Here is a 12,758-nt window from a genome sequence, read left to right as displayed (position 1 = left end):
ATAATCCCTTGCTCAGTTTCCAGATATGGACCATTTTCAGATTTGAATCCCATTACTAAAGAGGAGGTAGCTGAGTCTCTAGAAGGAAGGACCTAGCAACATTATAGCAAATGTACATGGTGATAACTCCCCCAGTCCTTCCCTGAAAGAGACCCACAGCCACTTACTTGAATGATTGTACAGTGTGAAAAGAAGACTAACCAAACTGTTTTAGGATTCTTTGACACAGGATCTGAATTGACATTTAACCAAAAGCACCAACGCAGATGGCCCTTCTACGAGAGTAGGGCCTACAAGGACTAATTAATGGAGTCCTGGCTAAAATCTGGCTCATCATATACCCATTGGGTCTATAGACTTACCCAAAGTTTGCTTCCTCAACCTCCAAGTACATAAATGAAGTTGATATATTTGGGATTTGAAGAATACCCCACAACCCCATAATCTGTCCCTGGTATGCAAGCATTAAAAACTGTAATAGTGAGGAAAGCCATATGGAAACTGCTGCAACTACCAGTTTCATCAAGATAGTAAATAAAAATAACATCAGATACCAGGAAGGATAGCAAACATTAATACAACCATTATAGAAAGACCTGAAGAATTCAGAGGTGACAAAGGATTCACTATCATATCTCCATTTGATTCACCAGTCTGGCTCTCTCAGAAACAGGATGGCCCCTGAAGAATGACATAGATTAAAATGATGAATAAGTTTACAGGCGTAAATGTAAAACATTTCCAATTCAAGGCAAGTAATGACCCCCCAAGTACTGACAGGGAAATACCTGGTAAGAAAAGAAACTGAGCAAGAAGCCTTGCATTTTGCCAACCCTATATGATTAGCAAGACAGAAGTAACAAGTGGATGGGGTACCTGGGTGGCTCAAGGGCTAAAGCCTCTGCCTTCAGCTCGGGCCATGATCCCAGGGTCCTGCAATCAAGCCCCGCATCGAGCTCTTTGCTCGGCAGGGATACTGCTTTCTCTTCTCTCTCTGCCTGCTTCTCTGCCTACTTGTGATCTCTGTCAAATAAATAAATTAAAACTTTAAATATATATATATATATATATCAAGTGGTCCAAGAACTCTTGCCAGCCTCTAGAGAAATCCTGGAATAGTCAGTTCTTACACATTAACACTGCACATATCAAGAAATTAATGATCTTGCAAGTTCTCACCAAGCCAATGGATTTCTCCTCTATAAACATGTCTCACCTTAGTTAGAACGTGACTAAACCACACGTACTAAGGATTTAAATCAAAGATATATGCAGGGTTTTAAATATATAAAGAGAACACTTAACTTAAATATAACATCAAAGTCAGCAGCAAATTCTACAATCCAATGCTAAAGCAGATAAATGATAAACCTCTTTTCAAAGGCTTATTCTAGTTCCATGAGGCCAGCAGGAGGTGAGGCAAATGTATACTTCTGAGTCATCTCATGAATCAAATGCTGTGAATCTTCTTGCGAGCCCATTTAGAAATGGGCAGTGAATGGAGGGGCCGACTTGTCCTTCTTCTGCTTGCTGATCCACATTTGCTGGAAGGCGGACAGTGAGGCCAGGATGGAGTCCCCAATCCACACTAAGCACTTACTTTCAGGAGGAGTGATGATCTTGACCTTCCTTGTACTGCAAGTCAAGGCAATGATCTATTTCTGCATCTTATTGGCAATGTCCCACCAGGCACACCATGTTGACATTCAGGTCCTTCTAAATGTCAACATCACATTTTATGATGGAGTAGAAGGTGGTCTCACGGACATGGTCTCAAGGACTCAACACCCAGGAAGGAGAAAGGAAAGAGCTCCTCTGGACACCAGAGCCACTCATTGCTCATGTGATCACCTGGCTGTCTGGATGCTCATAATTCTACTGGACAAATGAGGACAAAGTTGTGGCCATCTCCTGCTGCAAGCCCAGGGTGATATAGCAGAGTTCTTGTTGATACCATGTATGAATTTTTTTGCTCAGTGGTAGAGATGAACCTATACCCACGCTCCATGAGGATCTTTATGAAGAAGTCAGCCAGGTCCCAGCTAGCAAGGTCCAGACCCAGTATTACTAAAGCTGGGTATAGCCCTAGTAGATGGACACCCTGTGGGTGACCTCATCCCTAGGGCCCATTACAATACCAAAGATGTGGCCAGAGGCATAAAGGGACAGCACAGCCTGGATGGCCACATACCCGACCCAGGTGTTGAAGGTTTCAAACATGATCATAGTCATCTTCTGTCTGTTGCACTGCACTTGATGTTCAGGAGTGCCTCAGTGGGCAGTCCTAGGCACTCCTCCAGGACAACATGTAGCTCATTATAGAAGGTGTGGAGCCAGGTTTTCCCCAATTCATCCCAGTTGGTGATGATGCTATGTCATGGTCAGGATGCAGGAATTACTCTGGACCCTGTCACCCATGTAGCTGTCATTCTACCTCATGCCCACCATGATGCCCTGGTGTTGGGTACCTGATAATAAATGGGAATATGGCTAGCGGTCATCATCCCCAGCAAGCCAACTTTACACTTGACAAAGCCATTGTCAATGACTAGTTATGATTTCTTTTTGCATTGCAATCTGTGGGGCCTGGGAGCAGAGGTGCCAGGAGACAGAGATGCAAGAGCAGAGGGAGTGCAGGCTGCCTGCAGGAAGTGATGTCACAAGTCTTTGTTGTGTTATCATTGTCTGCAGTTTCAGCTCCTGACTTCTCTTTGTTCTAGGCATTGTTTTAAATAATTTTAAATTTCCACATGGAAGAAGTTTTGTCCCCCCAATTGTTAGTGATTCTCAGTTACATTGTGTTGTTATTAGAGAATACTGTCTTTACTGTTTACTGTTTGGATTTGCTGAGGCTTTTTGTGGCCTAATGGTTTTTGTGAGTATTCATGGGCAATTGAAAGAGAAGTGCATTCCCTTTTAAGGATATTTAATTGGATATATTATCAATCAGATCTACCTTAACTATATAACTAAGCTTTCCATAATTATTTTTTATTTACTTGATCTCACATATAATGAGACATATATTGAGACATATATTGAGAAAGACAATGTAATTTTATCAAGTTTTCATTAGTAAATGGTAATGTTCTTTAGGGAAGGGCAAAACTGAATTCAGGCAGTTTGACTTCAGAACCTCAAATTTTAGCAATTATATCATGCTGATTTTTGTGGGCGTTCATCAGACTTTTCTCTGTGTGGCATCTCTGGGGTGTCAAGCCATTCAGTAGGAGGAGCAGAGATCTCCCAGGGAAAATTAAAAAAAGGATTGTGAGAACATGGGAGTTTGTGAAGCAATTTAGCAAGGTATCCAGGAAGTCAGGTAATTCTCTGAGGAGCTGAAGAATTGAAGAATTGTGCAAAATATGACACACCTAGAGAGAAAGGAACTGTAAATTAATGGAATATTGGTCAGTGAAGTTGCTGAGGGTGTGGCCTACTTAGCAAGGTTACAGTGTGATTGGGCGGGGGGTGGGGTACAGTTAAGTTAGGGACTGTAAATGGCAGGTGTCCAGTAACAGAGTGGTTAGGGACAAGCTCCACCAACGATTCGTAAAAGGGTTATGATAGTGAGATAGTCATGCCTTACAGACCTCCCAGCCTCTGACTGGGGAGCAAGATAGGAGCTCTGAAGCAGGAGACTCCACCCACCAGATAACTGCAGGAGTAGGATACAAATGGGGAAGGCCCCTGAGTTGTTTGCCTGTGAAAGGGAGGCAACAGCTCCATTGTGGTGGAGGATGGAGTGATGAGTAGCTCTCTACCGGCATGGCAAGACTTTAAGCAACTAAGAAAGGAGAAAGGTGTCTGTGCTGAAGAAGCTAGTTTGTTTACTAGTAGAAATGAGCTCACCTGAGGGATGTAGTTTGGTAAAATGTCTAAAAGAGGACACAAACCAGAGCACTATAGTTACAAGGAAAAATTACTCTCTGCTTATCTTTAAGCCTCAGAAATAGGAAGAATATTTGTTCTTGGGCGCCTGGGAGGCTCAGTTCATTAAGCGTCTGCCTTTTGCTCAGGTCATGATCCCAGGGTCCTGGGATGGAGCCCTGCAGTGGGGGCGGGGTGGAGGGGGCATCCTCTGCTCAGTGGGGAGCCTGCTTCTGTCTCTCCCTCTGCCTATGCTTCTCCTGCTTGTGCTCTTTCTCTCAAATAAATAAAATTTTTAAAAGATTTTATTTATTTGACAGAGAGGGAGAGAAATAGCATAAGCACAGAGAGGAAGGCAGAGGGAGAGGGAGAAGCAGGATCCCTGCTGAGAAAGGAGTCCCACGTAGGGCTTGATCCCAAGACCCTAGGATCATGACCTGAGCTGCAGGCAGACGCTTAATCAACTGAGCCACCCAGGAGCCCCAATAAATAAAATCTCCAAAAAAAAAAAAAAAAAAAAAAGAGAATATTTGTTCTCTACAAATTAGTTGCCCAAGACCATAAGAAAAGGCCTTTCTTCTTTACTCCCAAGGATGGATAATGCAAAACTCCACCAATATGCTAGGGAATAAATGGAATGGTTGTGAAACTGATTTCCTAGGTATCTGACAGTTTGGGATTGAGGAAGATGAGATTAGGTCTGTTTGAGAGGCTTGGCTTCTTAGGCTCCAAGTTATTTGGACTATGGAAAAGGAATTCCAGATCTGCTCTCATACTTTCACTTTAATGCCTCATACCCTGGAAGAGAAATATGGAGAGGTGGAACAGCTGGTTACTTGAAATTGTCCCTTCTCAAGCAAGCAAGAGAAGATGTGGAATTAAATCAGGCCAGAAATGAAGTTGGCTGGAGGAGGGGGGGAAGGTTGAAGTGGCTCTCACACATCCAGCAGGAGCCTCTGGATGAAGGCCATGGGTAAGCAGTTGGTGCCAAAGGCAGCAAATTCCCTATCAGCCTGTGGTGATACTCTTCATCTGTAGGTGAAGACAAGGGGAGTAATTTGGTAACTAGCAACTGAGAACAGCATATCCTGGTGTCTTTCCTTACAGAAAGTTCTATTCTGGGGCAAAGGAAGGGAATTTGGGGAGCTTCACCAAGTGAGGGGCATACTGTGGTTTCTAGGGAAAGGGAAAATAAGGGGACTCCAGTTCTATGGGAGAGTCACTCTGAGAGATGAAGAAGTCACCCAGAACTAACAAAAGCCAGTTAGAGCCCACCAACCAAAGAAAAGGTCATCAGGTCATACCTGATGTTTATTGTTAGAAAGAACTGATCATGGGATGTCTCAGTAAGAGAGGACAGGGTTGTGTTTGTGCTGGTCATTTCTAAAAAGGGATGGGTTGTTCACTATGCTTGTAACTGCAGTAGGGTCTTCAATGTGTTTTGTTAGAAACTTCGTTCTGTTGACCCAAGTCCTGTTGAAAACATTGTTTATCACAGTCTGACTGCTAGCAGAATTGTGCTGTCCTATCTCAGGCTGGGATGAGAGTAAAGGTCCTGGTTGAGAAAAGTAATTTGGCTGAGTGGTAGGCCATAGAAAAACCTCAGTAGGTTGTAGCTCTAGAGGAGCACTCAAGGAAGAATTCTATGAAAGCAGACCAATGGGAATTATGGCTAGTGTAGAGGCAAGAGGCTGTTCAACATAAATGGAAGATCTAAGGTGAGACTCACCTCAGACTCCCACAAGCTGTTTCTTGCACTTCCATGGATACTTTACTCTATGAGGAGATTTTGCCACATAGGGAGAGAATAACAAAATCATACTAAATGTAAGATACCATGTACTTCCCCTTCCTGTTGTGGTTGGCTTTGTGCTAGAACACACCTTGAGGAATTTGCTTTGAGTTAGAAGCAGTTTCTTTCTCAGGCAAGCAAAATTAGAGACAATACACTATCTACTATAAACTTCCTTTTTTTAAAAAAGATGTTATTTATTTATTGGGGAGAGAATAAGCTAGAGAGAGAGTAAGCCAGAAAGAGAGAGAGAGCACAAGCTGGAAGAGAGACAGAGGGAGAGGGAGAAGCAGACTCCCCAGCAAGCATGGAGCCCGATGCAAGACTCGATTCCAGGACTCTGAGACCATGACCCAAGCCAAAGGCAGATGCTTAACCATCTGAGCCACCCAGGCGCCCCTAAACTTCCTTTGTTCTGAAAAAGCAACAGGTTGGGCAGATTTAGTTTTGTAATGTCAGGCAAAAATGTTTTCTAAAATGGGAAGGGTTGAGATACCGTGAATCTAAAAATCTAAAATATTCATGAGACCCTATAAAATACCGTGTGTGTGTGTGTTGTGTGAAGTTGTGACTCTACTCAACTTCTTTCTTCCTCTTTGAGAAGCCTTTTTTTAGGTTTAGATCACAGGAACAGGAGGAGGGACACACCCAACAGCTGTAGAAGCAGGAAGCATCTACTCTAAAACTGAAGAACAAAAACATGAAAATTGAGAGTGTTTGTACATATTTTGTTCCAACTAACTCTCTTTAAAAAGTCCATATTTCAAAAAAAAAATTTTTTTTAAAGTCCATATTTCATCAGTGTATGATGGAGAAGGGAGATGCTTGGTTCTCTTTGTGCAATGTATCCAGCATGATGTAAGCAGTTTTATCTTTGCAAATTTATTGTTTCCTTTAGAGAGTATTTCTTTTCTAGATCACATTCCGGAAGCATTAGGAGCTAAATCCCATTAGGCAGCAGGGAGGCAATTAATTATAGGAGTGATGTTTACCTCATGCTGAAGGAGGGTCTGTGAAGAGGAACAGGTCTGAGCTTGGCTGAGGTCAGCATGAACTAAATTACTGATGAGACCATTTAGAACTAAAAAATAAAGATGTTGAGGAATGTGAAAAAATACAAATAGTCCTTGTTTTTCATAATTTATGTGGTTATGTAAAAGTAAATGAGCTACTTGTGTATCTCTGGAGGGGTAGCTGATTCCCACCTTTATGACAGGCCCGCTGCCTTATAAGGGGAGGATCAGTAGTAACCAGTGTTCAGGGAAAAGCTTCTCTTTCAAGAAAGTGAAACCTAGATAGGAAATGGAAACAGTCCAACGGGGGAATTTGTCTTTCTCTTTGAGTTTTCTTTGGGAACTGTATTGGAAGTAAGGTAGAAATGTTTGAGAGACTGTTGATTGCTAGGGGAAGACTACCTCTGCATATCTGAAGGCAGGGGCTGTGAGCTGCAAATGAGTCACTGGTATTTTGTAAATCAGACTATATATTCTTTTTTATATTCATCACCCTTTTGTTCCCTCTGGGCCAGTCTTTCTCAAAATTTGGTATTTGGACTACCTTCTCTAGAATCACCTGGAAGTTGCTAGAAGTAAAGATTCCTAGTCCCATACAGTATGGGCACACCTCGGAGATATTGTGGATTCTGTTCCAGTCACCACAATAAAGTGACTATTGCATTAAAGGAGGTCAAATGAATGTTTCGGTTTCCCAATGCCTCTAAAAGTTATGTTTACACTATACTGTAGTCTATTAAGCGTACAATAGCATTATGTCCAGAAACAAGGTACATATCTGAATTTAAAAATACTTTTTTTTAAAGATTTTATTTATTTATTTGACAGACAGAGATCACAAGTAGGCAGAGAGACAGGCAGAGAGAAGGGGGAGGCAGGCTCCCTGGGATCATGACCTAGGCTGAAGGCAGAAGCTTTAACCCACCGAGCCACCCAGGCACCCTTAAAAATACCTTATTGCTAAAAAGAAAAAAAAAAATCAAGCTAACCATCACCTGAGCTTTCAGTGAGTCATAATCATTTTGTGGGTGAAGAGTCTTTCCTCTGTGTTCATGGCCATTGACTCATTACAGTGGTGGTTGCTGAAGGTTGAGGTAGCTAAGGCAAATTCTTAAAATAAGGCAGCAATGAAGTTTGCCACATTAATTGACTCTTCCTTTCATGAACGATTTCTCTGTAGCATGCATGCTGTTTGATAGCATTTTACCCACAGTAGCACTTTTTTTTTTTAAGATTATTTATTTATTTATTTGACAGAGAGAGATCACAAGTAGGCAGAGAGGCAGGCAGAAAGAGAGAGAGGAGGAAGCAGGCTCCCCGCTGAGCAGAGAGCCCGACTCGGGACTCGATTCCAGGACCCTGAGATCATGACTTGAGCCGAAGGCAGCGGCTTTACCCACTGAGCCACCCAGGTGCCCCCACAATAGCACTTCTTTCCAAATTGGGAGTCAATCCTCTCAAACCCTGTTGCTGCTTCACCAGCTAAGTTTATGGAATATTCTAAGTCCTCTGTTGTCATTTCAACAACGTTCACAGCATCGTCACCAGGAGTAGATTCCACCTGAAGGAAACATTTTCTTTGTTCATCCATCAGAACCAACCCCTCATCCACTAAAGCTCTGTCATGAGCTTGCAGCAATTTGGTCCCATCTTCAAGCTCCACTTATAATTCTAGTTCTCTTGCTATTCCCACCCATCTGCATTGACTTCCTCCATGGAAATCTGGAACCCCTTAAAGTCATCTCTTAGAGTTGGAATTAACTTCTTCTACATTCCTGGTAATTTTTATATTTTGACCTTTTCCCATGAATCACAAATGTTCTTAATGGCATCTACAATAGTGAATCTTTTCCAGAAAACTTTTCATCGACTTTGTGGCTAGATGCATCAGAAGAATCACTGTCTGTGGAAGCTATAGCCCTATGAAATGTATTTCTTCAATAATAAGACTTGAGTCGAAATTACTCCTTGATCCATGAGCTGCCAAATGGATTTTATGTTAGCAGGCATGAAAACAACATACATTCAAGTGCATATCTCCATCAGAGTTCTTGGCTCACCAGGTGCATTATTAATACATACTATTTTGAAAGGAATCTTTTCTTCTGAGCAGTGGGTCTCAACAGTGGGTTTAAAAGATTCAGTAAGCCATGCTATAAATAAATGCACTGTCATCCAGGCTTTTTTCTTCCACTTAGAGAGTAAACACATAGTAAACCTAGAATAATTCTTTTTTTTAAGATTTATTTACTTATTTTCGATAAAGAGAGAGAGCATGAGCGGGGGAAGCAGCAGAAGAAAAGGGAGAAAGTCCTCAAGCAGTCTCCCTGCTGATCATGGAATCTGATACAGGGCTTGATCCCAGGACCTGGAGATCAAGCTGAAAGCAAGAGTTGGACGTTTAACCAACTGACCCACCAGGTGCCCTAACTTAGCATTATTCTTAAGAGACCAAGAATTTTCAGAATGGTAAATAAGCATTGACTTCATTTTAAAGTCACCAGCTGCAGTAGCCCCTAGCAAGAGAGTCAGCCTGTCCTTTGGAGCTTTGAAGCCAGGCATTGCCTTCTTCTTTCTAGCTATGCAAGTCTTAGATGGCATCTTCTTTCAGTAGAATGCTATTTGGTCTACACTGAAAATCTGTTTTTTAGGGTAGCCACCCTCACTGATTATCTTAGCAACATTGTCTGGATCACTTGCTGTAGCTTCTCCATCAACATTTGCTGCTTCGCCATGCACTTGATGTTATAAAGATGGCCTCTTTCCTTAAACTCCATGCTCCAACTTCTCTTAGCTACAAACTTTTCTACTGCAGCTTCCTCACCTCTCTCACCCTTCACAGAATTAAAGAGGTAGGGACTTGTTCTGGATTAGACTTTGGCTTAAGGAATGTTGTGGGTGGTTTGATCCTCTATCCAGATCACTCAAACTCTCCGTATCAGCAATAAGACTATTCAGCTTTCTTATCACTCATGTGTCCACTGGGCTAGTGCTTTTAATTTCCTTCAAGAACTTTTGCTTTGCATGTATAACATGGCTAAATGGAGCAAGAGATCTAGACTTTGGCCTGTCTCATCTTTCAACATGCCTTCCTCACGAAGCTTAATTGTTTCTAGCTTTTGATTTCAAGTGAGAGATGTGAGACTCTTCCTTTCCCTTGAACACTCAGAAGCCATCGTAGGGTAAAAGTAGACTTAATTTTAAAATTGTTGTGTCTTGGGGAATAAGTCTCAAGAAAAGGGAAGGAGACGGGAACACTGGTGGTTGTAGCAGTCAGAACACACACAACATTTGTCATATAAGTTTGCCATTTGAAATGTGCACAGTTCATGGTGTCCCAAAGTAATTATAATAGTAACATCAAAGATCATTCATCACAGATCACCATAACAAATACGATAATGAAATACTTTGAAATACCGCAATAATTGCCTAAATATGACACAGAGACAAAAAATGAGCAAATGCTGTCGGAAACATGACATCAACAGACTTGTTCTATGTAGGGATGCCACAAACCTTCAATCTGTAAACAAATAAACAAACCACAGTATCTGTGAAATGCAATAATGTGAAGCATGATGAGATGAGGTACGCCTATACTTGACTAATTTAAAATCGCTGGACATGGAACCTAGAAATCTGTGTCTCAAACACCCCTCACAGGGATTTTTTTCTTCTGCATACTAAAGTCTGATCACCCCAGCAGGATCTCAGCTGTGCTGCCAGCGATTAAGGAGAAGATCTGTGTTCACAACAGTGATAGAATTGTAAAGAGGGAACTGGTGGTGAACACAACATAAAGAGATTCCCAAGTGGAAGATTGGAGCTTTACTATTTAGCTTTTTTATAGAGCCTGTGTGTAAATTCACCTCCTATCGCCAACTGAGAAGACTTACTTTGTTATTGCAGGCGATGGTAATTTCCTGTAGACTTTGACTCTTTCTTTCTAGAGAAGCTTACACATACCTTATCTTTGGTTTGCCATCAGACGAAGTCTGAAACTTTCAAGTTGGGCTGGTGTTAAATCCTTATGAAGGTGTTTTGCTTTAAGCCAGACAATATCGTTCTGCTACCATTTGAGTAGGCTCTCTCTTGGGTTTTTTGGTTCTGTCTTCTCCAGGTACTACAATGAGTCCTCACCAACATTTTATTTGGAGCCAATGTCAAAGGTTGGGAACTAATGACCTAGACTGCCTGACCACTCACACAGGACTGAAGGGAGACTCAGAAAGAGCAAATACTTCCTTCTTTAATATTTTCTCGCTGCCTCACTAACCTGCCATGTCCGGCCTACTATATGCTCACACACTGTCCGTCCCACCCTCCTGCCTCCTCTCCTTCCCTCTGCATGAGGCATGTCACCACTAATCTATAAAAGCAAAACTCACACTTTGTACTGCTTCTATGATTAAGCATAGCACATACTATAGTTAGAAGCAAAATTAAACCATTTTGCACTGCTGGATAAACTGAAAACACTAGGGTCATCCTGACTTGTTCTGGTCTCCAGAATAATAAACCCTGGGAAGTTTCTTGCAAACCTGGATTCTCTAAAAAAAAAGGAAGTTGTCCCTCACCCCCCAGCCCCCATCCCAACTATGAACAGGCTAAAGTGATAGCCTGGTACCCTTGGTACCCTTGATAATTTAACCTTTCTTTCCCTTTAAGTGTGTTTTGAATTTGGTGAGCCAATCTTTCTGGCTTCCTCAGAAAGTCTGACACCTTGCCCTGACGATGAGTAAAGTTCGTCCTTCCTTTCCTAAATGTGACAGTCTCTTCAGTTTTCCTTTGGTGTTCCCTTCCAGCCCTTTCTATTGTGCCTTCCAGAAACCCTTCCACTGCACTAAGGTTACTTCAATTTTTTTCCCATCTCAATAAAAGCAACATTATTCAGCCAGTGGCCTGAACCCAAAGCCTAATAGTCATTTTTGACTCCTACCTCTCCTCATTCCCTTCTCTTATATCCTAAAAGCCTTTCATAGGCTTTTAAAATCCTATGAAAGGCTTTTAGGATATATGGGCTATATCCATAACAGAATCATGATCTCTTTATTTATTAATCCATTTATTTATGTACATATGCAAGTTTTTAGTTCTAATCTATTGCAATTTGAAATCATCTTTATTGAGATATAATTCACACACCATAAAATTCACCCATTTAATGTGTACAGTTCAATGGTTGTATGTATATTCGCAGGGTTGTACAACCACAGTCTAACCTTAGATATTTTTATCACCCAAGAAAGAAATCAGCACGCTTTAGCCATTAACTATAATCTCTCACTTGGGTTCCCATAACAGTCTCCAGTAAGTTGTGGTCCATTCTCCATGCTACAGTCAGAACTTTCTTCTTTTTTTTTTTTCAAGATTTTATTTATTTATTTGACAGAGATCACAAGTAGGCAGAGAGGTAGGCAGAGAGAGAGGAGGAAGCAGGCTCCCCGCTGAGCAGAGGACCCGATGTGGGTCTCGATCCCAGGACCCTGGGCTGAAGGCAGAAGATTTAACCCACTGAGCTACCCAGGTGCTCCCTGAGAGAAATTTCTTTCTTTTTTCTTTTTTTTTTTTTAATTTGACAGAGAGATATCACAAGCAGATGGAGAGGTAGGCAGAGAGAGGGGTGGGGGGGAAGCAGGCTCCCTGCTGAGCAGAGAGCCTGATACGGGACTCGATCCCAGGACCCTGAGATCATGACCTGAGTCGAAGGCAGTGGCTTAACCCACTGAGCCACCCAGGTGCCCCCCAGAGAGAAATTTCTAAGGGGCAAATCTAAGTGTGCCTTATCCCAGATTAAAAACCTTCCATAGTTCTATACTCTCATTGTTGTCCTGGCACAGGACAAAACCTTGAAGTTGAATCTAGGGCCATTAGGTTCTAACCCTTTTTCTAAATTCAAGGTTAAATAGTATTTTGGAATCATCTGGGGACCATGTGTCTCTTCAGAAAATTGACAAACCCCAGGAATGTGTATGACAGTGTTGATATGTGCTCAGATATGTTCTCCCCCTCTCCTGGAGAAAAGATGATAAATTACATTAGATTTTCCAAGGTTTAAATTATCTAGAAGAGAAGATTAA

At 41.8% G+C, this 12,758-nt stretch overlaps 1 pseudogene; it reads right to left on the bottom strand.

Annotated features, from left to right (window-relative positions):
* Positions 1-1,481: 1,481 nt before the first annotated feature.
* LOC123387665 lies at positions 1,482-2,457 on the bottom strand (annotated as a pseudogene).
* Between the last annotated feature and the right edge of the window lie 10,301 nt (positions 2,458-12,758).

This window comes from Mustela putorius, unplaced genomic scaffold (assembly GCF_011764305.1).
Source record: "Mustela putorius furo isolate JIRA1106 unplaced genomic scaffold, ASM1176430v1.1 tig00003858_pilon_pilon_pilon, whole genome shotgun sequence".
Taxonomy (NCBI): Eukaryota; Metazoa; Chordata; class Mammalia; order Carnivora; family Mustelidae; genus Mustela; species Mustela putorius.
The sequence above is the reverse complement of the archived record's forward strand: the minus strand, read 5'-3'. Positions and strand labels throughout refer to the sequence as shown.